This window comes from Artibeus jamaicensis, unplaced genomic scaffold (genome assembly GCF_021234435.1).
Source record: "Artibeus jamaicensis isolate MK-2021 breed Jamaican fruit bat unplaced genomic scaffold, CSHL_Jam_final contig_1998, whole genome shotgun sequence".
NCBI classification, from domain to species: domain Eukaryota; kingdom Metazoa; phylum Chordata; class Mammalia; order Chiroptera; family Phyllostomidae; genus Artibeus; species Artibeus jamaicensis.
The window spans coordinates 20,190,904-20,208,612 of record NW_026521407.1 but is presented as its reverse complement, the minus strand read 5'-3'; the positions used below and the strand labels follow the sequence as shown (position 1 = coordinate 20,208,612).

The 17,709-nt window shown below is 44.4% G+C and overlaps 1 pseudogene; it reads right to left on the bottom strand.

Moving 5' to 3' along the window:
* Positions 1 to 2,878: 2,878 nt before the first annotated feature.
* Positions 2,879 to 4,128, bottom strand: LOC119036271 (tubulin alpha-1A chain-like; annotated as a pseudogene).
* Between the last annotated feature and the right edge of the window lie 13,581 nt (positions 4,129 to 17,709).

Here is a 17,709-nt window from a genome sequence, read left to right as displayed (position 1 = left end):
AACCAGGATAATTTGCTGTGATTTCAGATAAAATCCTCATTGCCTCTGCTGTTTTTCTAAAAATGAAGAATACATTTCTTAAAGTCTTAGGACTCAGTAGATGTCATGGTATGATTTATGCTGGTAATTTGCAGTAGGTAAATTCAAATGGGTCTATTTTTAAAGTTGTAGGTAACTTAAGTTTTGTTTTGAGGGTGCTCTTACACATTTTTGGCTTTCTCGTTCACTTAAAAATAGATCAGCCTTTATGCAAAGAGCCATATTTCTATATAAAGGATATAGTGTATTCACATATTTTTATTCTTACTTAAGTACATCTACTATCACACACACAGAGGATCTTTATCTCCATCTGTAGATGAATATTCTAAAATGCATGTGACATGCTATATTAGATATTGTGTGTGTATTTGAATATATGCATATTTCCTGATTGATTCTTATAGAGCTCATTTATACATGTTTCTTCCTGGTTACAATTAAACATATAAACATCAAATAAACTTCTTCTGATTACAATTAGGTTCTTTTCCTTTTGAAATCTTCAGATATTGTAGTGATTGCTGTTAAATTATAAGATGTAGGATTTGCTGGATTCTCAGCAAATTTCTGTGTCCGTTTCTGTTGAGGTTCTTATTTGTTTTATATCCAACCTCTTGTCACACAGCAAGGGCAAGAAGTTTCTAGCATCAGAGAAATATTTCTTAAATGCTTTATTTTGGACATAAAACTTTTATCAAAGAAAATTTTATGTAGAAGCTTGCAAACTTTGGATTGAATGGGGGAAGGGATAAGGAAAACCACAGCCCTGCCCATCTTTCCTCCCACTCCCACCAGGGAAGTCCACCCGTGGACTCTGGTGGACTCTGCAGAACTCCTAACACTTTGTGAACTGTGGTTTGCAAACCAGGCAAAGGAGACCACAGCACGGCACACCCAGGTGGTCAACCATTGCTGGTCTATATGTAGGATCCAAGGCGGGACCCAGCTTTACTGCCACCTGTGGGACCCGTAGGTGTCACTGGTAAGACATTGGTCAGGTATGAATACGAGAACGTGGGCGAAGGAGGGCTAGAATGTACTAACAGTTCAAGCAAAAAGGTAAAGAACATGTACAATGGGCAAAACAGGGTCCCCACCCCACAACCCCAGAAGCAGTTTATTTCAGGAGACACTGGTAACATCCTTTGTAGCAGAACTGGGCCTCCAGGTCCTGCTGAAGCAAGGAAGGAAAGACTGTAAATCTACCGAGTTTCTAGAGTTTACTCAATAATGCAAACAAAAATAAACCCTCAGTGTGTCGGTCGGTGTGTGTGGTTCGGGAACACCTACAGAGGCTGCAGAGCCAGTAATCCCTTGTCACCATTAATTAGGTGCCTCCCCCAGCAGCCTCAAGTCCAGGCTGTTGATCCTCACGCCTTCATTGGGGGCCGCTGGGCAGCTGCTGTGGAGGTCTTACTGAATCTCTAATCTGGTCCTTGTCAAGCCGCTAAAACAACAGACACCCAGAGGGGTAAGAAGATAGTCTGTGAAGAATGCACGTTCAGTATTATTAGACTTGCTCTAATAGTATTGATATCAGACAGCTCATATCATGGTTCATATAAAGGGGGCAAATCTTCAAATGGCATTCCAGCATATGTATGAGTGGGACCCCCAGAAAACAGGGAATTGTGTGTTTATTCTTACATGTTTAAATTTCAGTCTCCTAGAAAGTGCTCTCCATTTGATGCAATACACCTATCGAGGCATTTTTTTCCACTGCTCAAAACAGTTTTTGAACTCATTGATTTTGATGCCTTTTAGTGCTTCTGCTGTGTTTTTTGTTTGTTTGTTTGTTTCACCTTTTCCACATGGGCAAAGATTTCCCTTTGAGGACTTTTTTCATCCAGGGAAACAAAAAAAGTTGCTTGGGGCAAGATCGGGTGAATAGAGAGGTGGAGCATGGGGGTCGTGCCATTTTTGGTCAAAAACTGCTGAACACTCAGCACGGTGCAGGCAGGTGCACTGGTAAATCACCCATTATGAAATGGGCAAACTCTTTGAAAGTCTTGAAAAAAACTCGCTGAAGCCAAATATAGCCTCTCACAACGTCAGCTGGTAAACTGATACGGGTGGGTTCTTTATTTATCTAAACAAAATGAACAATGTGTCCAATCCCAGAGAACGTGACATTTTAAAATATTCTGAAAGTAGATTGTGTAAATTAGTCAATAAGGAAAAAACATATAAAGTTTACTATATTTTGTGAAAGAAGAAAAAAGTTCAAATCTATGACTTGCTTTTAGCCTTTTCCATTTTTTGACAGCTTCATTGAGATATAATTTTTTATTATTTTTTAATTTTTCAATTAAAGTTGACATTCAGTGTTACATTAGTTTCAGGTGTATGGCACAGTGATTAGCCATTTATGAAATTTACAAAGTGATCCGTAAGTGCAACACCCACTTGGCCCCCTACAGAGTCATTACAGTATCATCGACTCCTTTCCTTCCACTGCACTTGATGTCCCTGCGACTGTTCTGTAACTGCCAATTTGAACATCTTAATCTCTTTATCTTTTCTACCTTGTCCCCCAATGGTCCTCCCATCTGACAACCATCAATTTGTTCTCTGTATCCATGAGTCTGTTTCAGTTTTGTTTGTTTGCTTACTTATTTATTTATTTCCATTTAAGATGGGGAATAGTTTATTCAAACCCATCACAGAAATGAACTGGTTGGGTCTGTAACAAAGCGTCATGTTTTAAAGCACAGGCCAGTAATTATATATGAGTATACACAGCTACATACAAATGAACTAATCAGACCACAACTTTTCAATGTTTAAAACGGAATAAGCTTCCCTGTAAAAGCAGTACCGTTGTGACATTTTAACTTTAGTATTCCTCTCTTTCTTCCTCACCCTCTCCTTCAACAGAATCCACACCAGCCTCCTCATAAACCTTCTCTAGGGCAGCCATGTCCTCACGGGCCTCAGAAAACTCTCCTTCCTCCATGCCCTCACCCGCGTACCAGTGGACAAAGGCACACATGGCGTACATCAGGTCAAACTTGTGGTCCAGGCCAGCCCAGGCCTCAGCAACAGCTGTGGTATTGCTCAACATGTGCTCTGGCCAGGTCCCCACCAGGCACCACAGCGGGAGGCTGGTAATTCATGCCAACTTTGAAGCCAGTGGGGTACCAGTCCACATACTGGATGCTGCACTTGGTCTTGATGGTGGCAATGGCAGCATTGACATTTTGGGGGACCACGTCACCATGGTACAACAGGTAGCAAGCTATGTGTTTACCATGATGAGGGTCACACTTCACCATCTGATTTGCTGGCTCAAAGCACGCATTGGTGATCTCTGCTACAGAGAGCTGTTCATGGTAGGCTTTTTCAGCAGAGATGACAGGGGTGTATGTGGCCAGAGGGATGAGGATGCCGGGATAGGGCACCAGGCTGGTCTGGAATTCGGTCAGATCAACAATCGGGGCTCCATCAAACCTGAGGGAAGCCGTGATGGAGGGCACAATTAAGCCTCTCAACCTACGCAGGTTAGTATAGGTTGGGTGCTCGATATCGAGGTTTCTACAACAGATGTCATAGATGGCTCATTGTCAACCATGAAGGCACAATCAGAGTGCTCCAGGGTGGTGTGGGTGGTGAGGATAGAGTTGTAGGGCTCCACCACCGCTGTGGAAACCTGGGGGGGCTGGGTAGATGGAGAACTCCAGCCTGGACTTCTTGCCATAATTGACAGAGAGATGCTGCATCAGCAGGGAGGTGAACCGGGAACCAGTTCCCCCACCAAAGCTGTGGAAAACCAAGAAGCCCTGAGGACCTGTGCACTGGTCAGCCAGTTTCTGAGTTGGGTCCAGGATGAGGTCAGCGTTCTCTTTGCCAGTTGGGTAGTGTCCATGGGCATAGTTTTTGACAGCATCTTCCTTGCCTGTGATCAGCTGCTCAGGGTGGAAGAGCTGGTGGTAGGTACCAGTGCGAACTTCATCGATGTCTGTGGGTTCCAGGCCTACAAACACTGCCCTGGGCACATACTTGCCAGCACCTGTCTCATTGAAGAAGGTGTTGAAGGAGTCATCTCCCCCCAGTGGTCTTATTACTTGGCATCTGGCCATTGGGCTGGAGGCCATGTTCCAGGCAGTAGAGCTCCCAGCAGGCCTTGCCAGTCTGGACACCAGCCTGGCCAACGTGGGTGGAGATGCACTCACGCGTGGTTGCTGCTTTGCGGCTGCCGAGCAGATGGTGGAGAAGAAGAGAAGTTGTGCTTCTTACAGCGAGACTCTTGGGCGGTTGATGTCAGAGAACCTGCCTGTTTATTTATTTTGTTTTTTGGGGTTTCACCAAGGAGTGAAACCATATGGTATTATTGAGATATAACTTAAATTCTCTAAATTCACCTGTTTTATGTGTACAGTTCAATACATTTTTGTATGTTCACTGAGTTATATAACCGTCGCCACCATCTATCTCATTTTAGAACATTTTTATACCCCTAGAAAGAAAGCTTGTGCTGGCTTAGAGTCCCTCTCTATCTCTCCCCAGTCCTAGGCCACTACAAATCTACTTTCTGTCTCTATGTATTTGCTTTGGGGGCATTTTATGTAATTGGAATCATATAATATGTTTTCCTTTGTGTCTGGCCTTAGTGCTTTTAAATGAGTGGAAATGGAATTACCATGATTATTTGAAATTTAACAAAAGTTGCTTAGGATTTTACACAGGACTTATTTTCAGAAGAAGGTAAACTCAGTGTTAGAAAAATACAGTGTGTGTAAAGGCTCTGTGGCCTTATTTATGATGCACTGTACAATTTTACAACAAAGGAGATGCAACAGAACCTACATAGACACATATCACATAAAGCTGCATTGAGATGCATTTCGTAAATTTGCAAACCATATAGCGAATAGTCTTTGTGTGGAGGGAGAGTCTGTGAATAGAGTGTTTGGAACATGAAATAACTGGGAACAAAAAAAATGGTACCTGCAGAAAGACCCCTAATAATTACTTCTAAACTCATTCTGAATTCAGCCTTTGCATCCCCGATAGCTTCTGTCTAGAGAAAAGGCACTTACTGTCATAAATAGACTAGGAAAACCTGTGGGAAAAATCTAGACAAGGAATCAATACACACACAGGTGTTTAAATTACTTCATCGTCGCTTAAAGGACACTGTTCAAAGCACTTGGAACAATCAGCCATCCCTGTATTTATGTGACATGAATCTGACTTGATCACCAAACACTGAGATAACACCTGACAAGCTAGAGAAGTCTGACCACCTCGAGAGACGTGTTCACTTTTCCAGAGAGGCCCTGAGGTCTTCACAAATACAAGTTGTCATTCCCGAAGCTTACAGAGTACCATGTATTTTAAAAGGAAACAAACATTTAAGGCATTCTTGATAAAACATACCTTTAGTTAGACAAAGTGGTCTGTAGAAGTTAGGACAAATAGAGTTGAGCGTAACAACAGAAGAATTTCTCACACCACGGGAACTTCATAGATTCATTTGGAAATGGAAGCCTGTATAAAATTAAATGGCAAAAGAATAACTTGCCGCGTTCACCAGCGTATTCAAAGTCCACTCATTAGGCAGCCCTGCTTCATAGTAGCGAGGAGAGGCTCCAGATGGTGTCAGGTATCTGAGGTCCTGGCAGATATGACCCCTGTAATGACAGACCAAGAGCTTTTCCTTCATTGCTGTGCGTTAGTTAAACATGCTGATGAAAGAGGCACCTGGGCTCTTCGGCCCATCTGCCCTCATATTTCATCTCTGCGTTCTGCGACTCTAACTCGGGAGGTCCATCCCTGACCCACCAGGGCTGAGTCAGCCTCCAGTGCTGCGTTCATAGAGTCCACGCAGCCACACGTGAACACGGCGTTTCATCTGGAAAGGCACCATTGGCGGAGATTGTGCGTTTCTACTTGCAGGGGGATAGTGAGGAAAATAAATTTTTTCTTGCTACAACACATATGGTTCCACTTTCATGGTTCTGTCGGTCTCCCGGGTTAATGACATCCCACCAGATGCCCAAGAGCAAAGAGTGATGGAAGTGACATGCTGTTCAAACGGACTGAAACAGGCCGAATGGTGTGTCCTTGGCCATAAAATGCCATTCAAGTGACCCCATAAGCTGACATCTGCCCACATATTGTAGACATTTGGTTCCAAGTTGCCCATTTGTTTCTTTCTGATCTAAATGTAAATATTGTACATGAAAACATTTACGAGTACAGTCTTCTTTCTTTTGGGGGGGGGCTGGGGAGAGGCCAGGTCAACTGGGTACATTATAGCCATCCATTGAAGGTTAACTCTTGTGGTACTTTCAACATGTCTTGATAAATTATATGCTCTGCTTCAAGACAGTTAAGTCCTTGTAACGGACATGTAAGCTAACATGAAATTTTTTGCTCAAAGTTCAAAACAACTCTTTGGAAACATAATGTAATTCTCACATGTCAATAGGCCATTAAATCAGTAGCTCTGGTCACTGGCTGAACCCCGCTTTTATCTGACTGTGTCTCTCTACATTGTTAGGCACCGTCATTCCACAGGTACTTAGATATGATGCGGGTGGAGAGAAGTCTAGAGAAATACAGTCTCTTCCTTTTTTCTTTCAGTTTTTAAAGTCGTTGATAAAAAATCTGTTAAAGTGGTATCACTGGTGGTGTCTTTTATATTTAGTCAAATGTAGCGATTTCCTCATTGACAAGCAGCAAGATAGTTATACTAGTAAAAATCCAGATTTCATACATGTGTGTTGTGACTTTCATGTGTGTGTTTGTTCACAAGAGAAATCCTGCAGTTGAGGTTCCTAATTTCTACACTAATTTGCCTTTTTTAAGACCTTTCTACATTCATCTCATTAGCATCACATGTTCAAAGAAGAAAATGTGATATTAAGTGACACAGAATAAGGATGCTGACAACCAAAGAAATCTCTGAGAAAGATGTGAGTTCCCTCAGCCCCTCTGATTCCTGCCTAGACCAGGGCTGTGAAACTCATTTTCACCGGGGGCCACATCATCCTCTCGGTTGCCTTCAAAGGGTAGAATGTAACTTTAAGACTGTGTAAATGTAACTACTCCTTAACAGTTAAGCCAGAGCTCAGTACTGTTGCCAGGTAGAAACAAGGTGCCAGGCTTGGTGGAGGGTGGAGTGGGCTGCGGGCCTTGTCCTGCCTCCTTGTCCTTGTCCTTGCCTAGGCCACTTGTCCTTGCCTCCTGTGGCCTAGACTGCCCTGTGGGCTCCTGCCCTTGACCTGTTTGGTCCAATATGACATCTACTAGCCACAGGCGACTGTGGAGCATTTGAAATGTGCCTAGTAAGACTGAGGAACTGAATTTTTAATTCTATTTATTTTAAACTAATTTAAATCGAAATAGGTGCATGTGGCTAGTGGCTACCATCTTGGACACTGTAAGACGAGAGAGCCTGGTGAAGACGAAGAACCAGGGTATTAGAATGCATTGATGGAGAGATGGGAGAATGGGCACTTACGTTTACAAGGTAATGCACAACGCTGTTGTCACTTGCCCGACATCCATGCTCCTCCTCTTTTTAAGTACCTCAGCTTTTATTTTGGTGTCTACACCCCCTTTCATGCAGCCTGTACGTGACTGGTAGAGCTAATTCTTTTTCTGGCCCCAGGGTTTTAAATGTGTGCCTTAAACCTCTGCTAATCAGCACATGATACTCCAGTCATAAGCCCATGTTTCTAGTTTTTGGCTCAGCAGGGACCCAGTTCGCATAAGGGAGAGTAAAGAAGACACTTTCTGGAAGTTTAAAGAAAGGGACTTGCTCTCCCCTCCTGATGCTGTGGCACACACAGGGGAGCCCAGAAATATACATAATTTGCCACTGCATTTGCTGCCGAAGAAGGCAGGGGTGGCTACGGAGAGAAGCTGGGTCCAAAAAGACCATATCAAGTCACAGAAACAATCTAGCCCTAAACTCTGGCCTATAACAGGGCTTTTCTATCATGTAAACCAATAAATCCTCTTTACAGTTGAAACGAGCTTTTGTTACCAGTGGCATAAAGATTAGGTGATATAAGTGATGTGTCTGAATTTACCATTTCCGAGATGGAAAAATCCCAGGAGTTGAACTCTCGACTGTGGAATGGAGGGACGGAGACTCGAAGTAGAGGTGAAGGTCAGAGGAAACCTGGAGGCCATGGTGCTGAGGGCTGTGCTAGCCAGCATCCACGCGTGAGCGGGATGTGGGGTGAAGCAGAGCTGTAGGTGGGTGACATGCGTTCGGAGGACCACTGCGCACAGCGATGAAATGATGGCTCTTGCTGAACGCCATCCAGTCTTCTTCCCCTCCCCCTTTCCTTTCCCCTCCCTTATGGAATGTTTTAAAAATGATTTAGGGTGGCTTTAAATGTATACATAATGTAGCAATATAAGTGAAAGAAAAAGAATCGCATTGAAAATGGAAGCAAAGGGAATATGAAGCTGGGGAAGATCAGATGAAGCCAGGGGTGAGGCCAACACGAAATATACCCTAGAGCGTGAGGTATGTTTGTGAGGGCTGAGCCGTAAATCTGGCGTCCTGTTCTTTTATTCACTCGTGGTCTCAGCTTCTCTGTTTTCTCATTAGTTGTGAAGCTTTCACAAGGTTGGTCAGTTACCTCGGTGACGCTCCCTCTTCATGAACCCCTAGCTTATATAATGTGTCCAAGGTCACAGAACCTGTGATAGAGTCTGACTTTGAACGACAGCAACAGAAGGCCCCACATGTCCAGCCCCTGTCGGCTTCCCACTGGATCACATTGCACCTCAAACACAGAGTCGTTTTGCGGTAGACATCCTTTTTCCTGGACTGCAGGGTCACAGAAAAACCAAAGAGCGACTGGGGTGTTTTCATTCGTGACTCTGAATTCTGGTAACTGAGGATGGAAAAGAGTCTAACAGACAGACCAGGGCCCTGATGGGCCATGTCTGGACGGCCTGACCTAGGAGAGGAAGCATTCCTACTCAGCCGCGGGTCTCCAGAGAGGCCCTGTGCTAAGGCAGAAAATGTTCTACATGTCAGGATTAAGGTGGTTTGGCAGAGGCACGGGGCGGGAAATGCAATGTGCCAGCCCCTGCTAGACCCGGCCAGTCTGTGCCCTCGGTGGCTTGAAAGATAAACATCTGGCCACATCCTGTGAGTGAGCAGTCTCTTTGCCACTGCCTCAGTTCACCTTCTTCTCCCCCGCCCAGGCTCTCCCAAAGCCTGTAATCCTCGTGCAGTCCAATCCCCACTTGATCCAAGAGCTCCGTATTTGAGTGGGAAAAACATCTCACTGCGGCCTGCTTCAAAGGTCAGGAATGAAAGCCACCACTTTCTTTCTCGTCCGTTCAAGGGTGTGTTCTTTCACTCAAGGAAGGGTTGCTGGGGAGGGAAGGGGGCTTTGGTGCAGATGCTGAGTTTCCTGAGGTGTGTCCGGGCTTGTTGCAAAGCAGATAGAATGCAAACACAAGAGCCGTACTGTTTTTTTTTCCTGGCCATACAAGTCCTCTTCAGGGACTTGGATGGAAAAACTTTGGACGATCAGTTCAGGCACAGCCTCCCGCATTTTATCAGCCAGTTGTTCGTAAACTTCATGGGGATTCCAGTTCTTTTGGTGAAAGTAAAGGCCTTAGCTCCCAAAAGACCCCTGGTGTGATCATTCCACACCATTTCATGTGACATTTCAGAAGGGCTCTTGAGAAACTCATGCTTGGATCAAAAGGAAGGATTTCAGTTCTGTGGCGAGCAGGACCAATACAATGGTGTTGATTTGGTCAAGATAGGATAAAATATATGAAACAAAATGGCATCACTCATGTCAACCAGTCAGTCGGCCGTGACACTTTGGTTCAAGAAGGAACCCGCCGAAGTCACTCCAGGCACCCTGCCAAATGCCTGCCAGGGCAGCACCCCCGGGATATTGGCACACAGATGTTTCTGTAGAGAGGGGACACCTACCGATAGAGCATTGGGGGCTCTTGGCCCAGAGCCACAGCTCAGGTGCCAAGAATTTGGGTATAATTGAGGTGGACTTCAGATCCACCACTGAGACAGCACATCTCCCACCATGAGGTGCTGCCCCACCCTACTCTGGGCCACGTGGCCCCGGAGGCTCAGCCTGACTGAGCTCAGGAGCTTCCACCCTGCCTGAGGCACCACTCCAATCCGACCAAGACACCGACTGCTGACGCTGTGTCCTGGACCTGGGACTGAGACTCTGGGACCCGGGTTCATTAACCCCACCCCATTTACTGTTGTATGTTAACTGTGTGTGATATGATAGAGGATAAGACATTAATATAATGCTGATGTCCTATTGCATGTGAACCTAAATTTAATAAAAGCTGAGTTTGAGCAGCAGCTCTTGTGACTTTCACCTCGTTCCTCACCTCTGACAAGTATAGACTCAGCGAGGGCAACCTACCTCCTCCAAACTGGAGGTGCACCCTGACTTAGAGGAAAGGCTGTAACTTGACCCTTCTCGAGAGGTTGAGCCTCCAGGGGTCACATTGACGATACTCACGACAGTCATGACAAATCCTCTGTGGCTCTTTTGGACAGCTTGGCAGTATCAACTAGAAGGTTCCAAAAACTGATTATTGAGAAAGATGCTGGCCTCCTAAATGTACAGAGACTTAGGTCCATGTCCCAGCTTCACCACCTACACACTATGTGACCTTGGGCTGAAAATCAGTTTGTTTGGTTATAAAATGGGGATAATTATATCTGCCCTGACCATCTGATGGAACGTGAGGATCAAATAAGAAATGTGTGAGGTTTTCTATGTCATCCAGAGAGAACCAGATCCGGATAATAGGAATCGGGATGTGAGCTCAGTGATGTGGGAAGTACACCAACATCATACATTTCTCGCCCTTGTGCATCTCGTCCTCCTCGGGGCCAGTGTCAGACGCTGATTTCTTGTGTCCTTCTAACTGGATGAGCTTCCAGTGCCTGCGCCAAGCTCTGGACCCTCTTTGCCCATTTCTGCCATCTTCATTGCCTGTGTCCCCAGTCTGTCCCTAGAGAATGGCTCTATCAAGGGACTGTTTGGTGACAATAATCAGAAACATTTTGTTAAAGGCCAGATGATGAGCCAGGTTCAACATTAACAACTGATTATAAAGAACACGGATCAGTGCTACGTGCAACAATTGTGAGTTCTCCCTGTCTTCCCTCTGAACATATACAAATACACAGCACAAGGTAAATGGATCTTCTTGAACAAGGCGAGCCAGCATATACTTTTGACCCCTCTTTTTAAGTCACTGCACGTGGGTATGGGCCTGGGTCACAGACACACAGCTGCTGGGCCCTATTATATCAGGTCTTATAACAAACAAACATCATTCTACAGCTCCCTACAAAAGAGTCTCATCCCCATCCTCTTATTAGGCCCATATTTAAAAATTGGGGTGGGGTTACATGATATATTCTTAAAAAAATAAAGTCCTATGTAATCCTAAATATTACTATTGCATAGGAATGGCAATATTTTGTTCAGATCGTGCACGTAAAGCCCAGATGCGTGCTGTTCTGCACCTCACCACGTCCAATGCGGCAGGGCCCTCGGCAGGCCTGCTGGTCTCCTGCTGGTCTCCCCCAGAGTGAGAAGAAGCCAGCTCAGCACAGGAGGTGGAGGGAGGAAAAGGCTCCATCTACTCCCATTGGAGCTGAGGTGCCGAAGCCACAAGTCAGACGGCCAAGGCCCCTCCGTTCCCAAGGTGAGAGCTGCCTCCACGGGTGCAAGTGATTTATGTGCTAGGAAGGCAGGGATGAAAAGCGAGAGGCTCAGCTCTGGGACTTCACGTCTAGACGGGGCGGTGTCCAGGGAAAGCCCGTGTTCACCTCCAATGCATCTGTGAATGCTTTGGCAAACGTTCTAGTTTTCACCCTGTGAGGAACATGCAGAGTTTTGTTTTGGCCTTTGACAAAACCCCTAACTCGAGGACACTGTTGAACGAGTAGGTCTGGACTCTGTTGCATTCCCACCTCAAGCCCCGTGGCTCATTTCTAATGTCCATCCTACTGGGCAAGAGCTGGAGGGGCCAGATAAAGGGAACAGGGTTAACACAGGAATATGCTGGGTACTCTTAACTACGTAATTCTGTCTGAAAACTCGGCAGAGATGCGTGCCCTGCACGCTCCAGGTCCTTGCCCAAAGCAAGTGGAGAATCAAGGACACAAGGCTTCCTGGCCTATCCTCCCCCCTCACCTCGTTCAGGCCCTCTTATTAGTCACTTTAGGGATTTGACTAAATCTTTATTACGTCTTTAACAGTCCTGACTGGAGAATCCAAGTTTCGAGAGCAGGACATTAGTATTATTTTTTTCCATGCAAGAGGGAGGAAAAAAAGTAGGCAGTGTAAGTGAAGAAACCTGAGGAGCTGAGTTCAAGTGTTTCCTCCTCTTCCTCTGGAGCCCCCGTGTCTTCCTCCGCAGGCTGCAAGTAATGCCGTGACGATGGGGCCAAAAATATTTTAGAACATTTTAAAGTTACCACCAAAAAGAGAAAACGGTACATTTACACTCGTCTTTCTGCACTTAATGGCCTTACCAGAGATGCCTTGTCCCCCTTGGGCCATAAATTGAGACATCACTCAACAGTTGTCCTGGCAGATTTCCCCCAAAAAGGCCACTTATGAAGTGACTAATCGCATTGGAGGCTAATTTACTGAACATTTCAAACCGCTGGGGTAGGGGGTGTGGGAATGAGGAGACTATGAACCTGGGCTAGCATCCGTTATGTCCCCAGGCTGAAGGCTGAGCCCTGGCTCATCCCTGTATCCTGTCCAAGAGAAAAGGCCTTTTTTTCCTTTCTTTTTCCCTTTCCCATCTAACTGCAGGAATCACTTCTCGGTGGGGCAGAGTCACCCTGTGAGGAGCTTTATGCTAAGACAGTCAAAACCCGTGGTCCTCCGAGTCTGGAATGGACATTAACTTCTCCCTGGGAAGCTTTCGTCGGAGCACTGGAGCACACTGAAGGTCAGAGAGGAAATGAAGATTATAAGTGTAACGTCATATTCATTTCCCCAAATTTGGGTAACCCGGCGATTCCAATCACGGAGACCTCGGTTCCAGGCCCTGCAGAGCTCCTCACATTTCAGAGCTCTCCTCCTGAGCCCCGTCTTTCCCCTGGTGCCTCCTTCTTTCCCGGAGAGGAGCTTGGTTAGAGGAAAAGCTATTAACATTCATGTTCCCCTGGAAGTTTATGTCATAAAGTAATGAGCCTGACCCTCTTTGGAAGACAGGAGCCGGCGGCAGACTTTCAAGAGAGGTGTGGACGTCACCCGCATCCTCTCTGGTACCAAGTAGTAACGGATGGCTGGCATAGGCCTGCTCCCCTCCTTCTTGTGCTCAAACACTCTCTTTCCTGGTGCTGTTTTAGGTCCATGGCAGTTACACCAGAATCCAAGTAAGATTTTGGAAACCTAGGTGTGTTTATTTGAGGAGTATGGACATAGAAGCTTTTTTTTTTTCTCCTCTTGTCAAACTCTTGAAAATACTCTAGGATGGAGGGGATATCTGTGGACAACTCCAGACTCCGAGTGACGTGAAAGAAAAGGGACTCAGTCAAAGAGAGCATCGCCGAGGAGGCCTGCCTTGTGATGTGTGATGTGTGATTGGTACCGGTCGAGATGCAGCCTCCTAGAACAGAAGTAAAGCCAGGCACATCACAGGATGACTCAGCAAACCTATGACACCCTCTGTTTGGTAACGGGCCTCTCTGTCCCTTCTTGCTGCTGGGCGTTCTGTTTGGGTTGAAGGAGAGTGCGGCATGTTCTGTGAGTGAATTCCAGCCACAGAGACGGGAGAAAAGAAGTGGGGTGTGGGGGGGTTGGGAACAGCGAATGTGCCAGCGTGTCTGTGAGTGTGGAGTCACGTACTTGGGTGTTTTGCTGCCAAGAAGAATTAAAACACGCAGATGCCTTTATGCAGAAGTGACCACATTATGCAAGACAGCATAACAAAACTCTGTGCTGGTGTTCAAAGGTTCTTTGAGTTTGAAGTTCCTATAACCTGACTAATCCCAAGTGAAAAAAATTTCATCAGTGTGTTTGAAGCAATTGATTGTCTGAGCAACACAACCTCTGTTTACCTCGCCAGATTCAAGTTCTCAACCTGTTTTTTTCTAAAGGCACTCTCAAAGGCCAAGGCAGTTCATTCCAATATGGAATTCAAAAAGGTTTATGAGAATAAAAATTACTTACTATTATATTCATGAATATGGGCATCAACAGGATTAGATAATTGCACGAATTAATGCTACTTTTGGTGGGTCATAGGAAGAGGAAAGGGTTTTTACTGTATCTTAAATCATTTTATTTTATTCAGCAAAAACAATTCTGAAGGATGGGTTGATGAATACATTCCCGTGAAGCTCAGAGTATGGAAGAGAGGTACAGGCATCCACAGAGCAAAAGGAAATGGGGAAAGAGTTTATCTGCTGTGCAAGAGCAGAAGAGGGGAGCTCAGCACATGGTTTACTGACACCCTATTTTAATTTAAACCTTAACCATAAATGGGACACAAAGCTCATTTATCGAATGTCAGCAGACGAAATACTTATTGGTTAACTATCCTGAAGCTCCTCTGAGCATCGGTCACGTGACTGATCACCATGCTGGGCTCAGAACAGGGGGTCTGTTGAGTTTAGTCTGATCTCTGCCACTTCCTACCTGTATGACCACAGATATTCGTTTTAACCTCTTTTTGCCTCGGTTTCCCCATGTCTAAATGGGGATGATATCTACCTGTCTCACAGGGTTGTTCTGAGGATTGGGAAGGTTTATATGGGAAAGTAGGACAGATGGGTGCTCAACCAGTTAATTACCGCTGCAACATTACCATCTTAGCATGCATTTAATGAGTAATTTTCTGCTTTGGATGTATAAGAAAACAGCAACAACGGCTAAACCCAATAAAAGTTTGTTGAAGATTCTGACTGTTGACTCTGCCTATTGTTAAATCCGAACAGGGTCCAGTGACTATACACTGATGAGATAGAAATCTTCCACCTAAGAATCGCAAGTATAGACAAAGCAATGTACGAACCCCAGGGAGCCAGGTCAATGCCAATGCTGAATCTATTTTTGTCCGAAGGGTAGACTAGTAGCTCACTTATTACTTTTTTTAAAGGGCCCTTTCTCTTTCTTTCTCTTGTCTCACCCCTCTTCTCTTTTTGCTCAACTTCTGGCCCTTTCATTCTGTTCTTATCCTCCAAGTGAGTGATGTGAGAACATGCTTTTGAAGCACTGTAGTTATCTAACAGACACACAAACAAGAAGTTGCCTTGGAGAGTAAGAAGAACTACTATATTTTGCCATGTATAATGTGCATGTGTTTGCCCAAATTTCTGAGGGAAAAATAAGGACATACGTTATACATGGGTAGTAGAAATTCTGTGTCTATATAAATGTTTTTAATTCTTTTATTGATGCTTATGCATTAAAAGTATAACTCTAGAAAACAATCACAATATCCACATGGAAAAAAATACCCTGGAATACAATAATTGGTTTTGTCTCTACATATAAATAAATAAGTAATTGAATGAAAACATTAAAACAAAAGATTTTTTTCCCTGAAAGTTTGGGCCAAAAACATGGGAGCCCATTATACACAATAAAATATGGAAAATATCATCTATTCTTTGGGGATAGCCGTGGCAGTAAGAGTAGAGTGAAGGCAGGAAGGGTAGGCTTCCCAGTGAGGGAGATATTGAAGCCACACCTTGAATGCTGAGGAAGAATGGAGCCTCCCATGAAAATGGCGCAAAGCAGAAAGCTCAGCGAGACAACCATCCCTGTGGAATACATTGGTATTGATTCCAACATCAAGGTCTCTTCCTGTATGACGATGTGACTTTATCATCTCACTCTTGACGAGAAAAACAAGACCTCCATCACCCCACGTAACCAGGGCTGAAGTAATTACACAGTGTCATTCTCAGATCTGAATTCCAAGAGAAATGATGTGAGAACATGGTCCCCGGGAATTTCAAGGCAACCTGGAACACAACATATTCCTGTCTCACCTACCATCAATTCTGAACTTCATCTGCCTACTTTATCTGCATAAAGGCTTTTATTTTTTAAAGGGGTAATGGTCCCCATTGGAGATTTATAAGCTGGAAAGAGTCAGGTCCTCTCCAAAAACAGACATGAGGAGTTGAAGTATTGAGGGCGGATTGAGTTTAAGTGCTTTTAGTGTTTATTTGAGTAAAACAGGTCCACTTTTCGTGCGTTTACCTAATGGCATTTCAGAGAAAGAGTAGAAAGTTTATAGCAGAGAGAAATCTTACTTATTGAGGGATTTGTGTGACAGGCAGTCACCGAATCAGACAAAATAAATTAACAAAAATTTAATTAGCTTGTATCATTCTTGTCAAAACTGACAACTAAAACATGGAGAAAAGATCATGTTTTCTCCAGAGGGTGTTTTAATTTTTTTTTCTTGTCTGAAAAGAAACTTTGACTTACACAACTATTTATAGATTTTACGCGGACAGCTCTTTCCTACATTTCAGGAAGATTCAAGAGGTAAGTCACAAATGATCGGGGGCCTTTTTCCCCACGCCCCACCCAGGGTCTACAGAGCCACTTGTCTGTGTCTGTGCATTTTAGACGTGGAGTTTACTATCTGGCTCAGTCCCTCTTTCATGGGGTTTCTGAATAGAAAGAAAAGGACTTTCGCCTAACCAAGCTCTACCAACCAACTCAGCAGTCCCCACAACCTCCACATCCTTACCTCAGTGAGTCCACTGGAGAATATTGGCAAGAGGATTCAAAAGCAAGTCATTACAGGGCATCAGTTCTCGTGACTTAGGAATTGGCTGTCACAGAGGCACCAGGGATGATACTGACATCTACTGGGTGGAGGCCACCGATGCTGTTGAACACACAGCCTTCCACAACAAACAATATATGTATGTTGCATATATCCACAAGAAACAATGACCCGGTCCAAATGTCAAGGGCGGTGCAGGTTTGAAACCATGGTATAAGTGAAAGTATTACATAGCATTCAAGACATAAAGCCTAGAGGTGTATTATTATGGCCTTGCTTATATTCTTTATTATACTAAATTCAGCATGAATACAAAAGTTACTGTATATCTTTTCTTCTTATATATAAAATTGGGCACTCACATGTCATGAACCCCACCTCGCTCAAGGAAAAGATCCAAATTTTCTATTTGCTGGTGTCCTTCATGAGCCTAAGAGAATCTCAGAAGATCCATAATTGGCACTTCTGGTCAGAAACAAAACTTACTTCCAAGAGGTGAAGCAGTCGTGGTTTGTAAAATATCAAGAGAATTTTGGAAACCATGCCTTTGGGTAAATACTACTAGTAGAAAGGCGTTTCATTTATACAGTAGGGGTGAACGTAAAGGAGGGTAGGCTGTGAGATGGGAAAGAGATGACATTTTTACAAGAAGTCTAAGACACACAAGTATTATTTTTTAATAAAGAAATTGTCAGTTTCCTAGGCAGGAGTAATGATTTCCAGCCTCAGAATGCTTCTAGATTATGTATTTTCTCTAACAAAATGACACATGCTCCCCCACTTTCTCTTCTATTTTTTCCCCTTTCTTCCCCTTTACGGAGAAATATTGAGTGAACATTTACTTAGCAATTAGAACTTCAGGGCCAAGCTTTCAAAGCTGTGCTGGGCAGAGAGTCAAAACCTACATTCGGT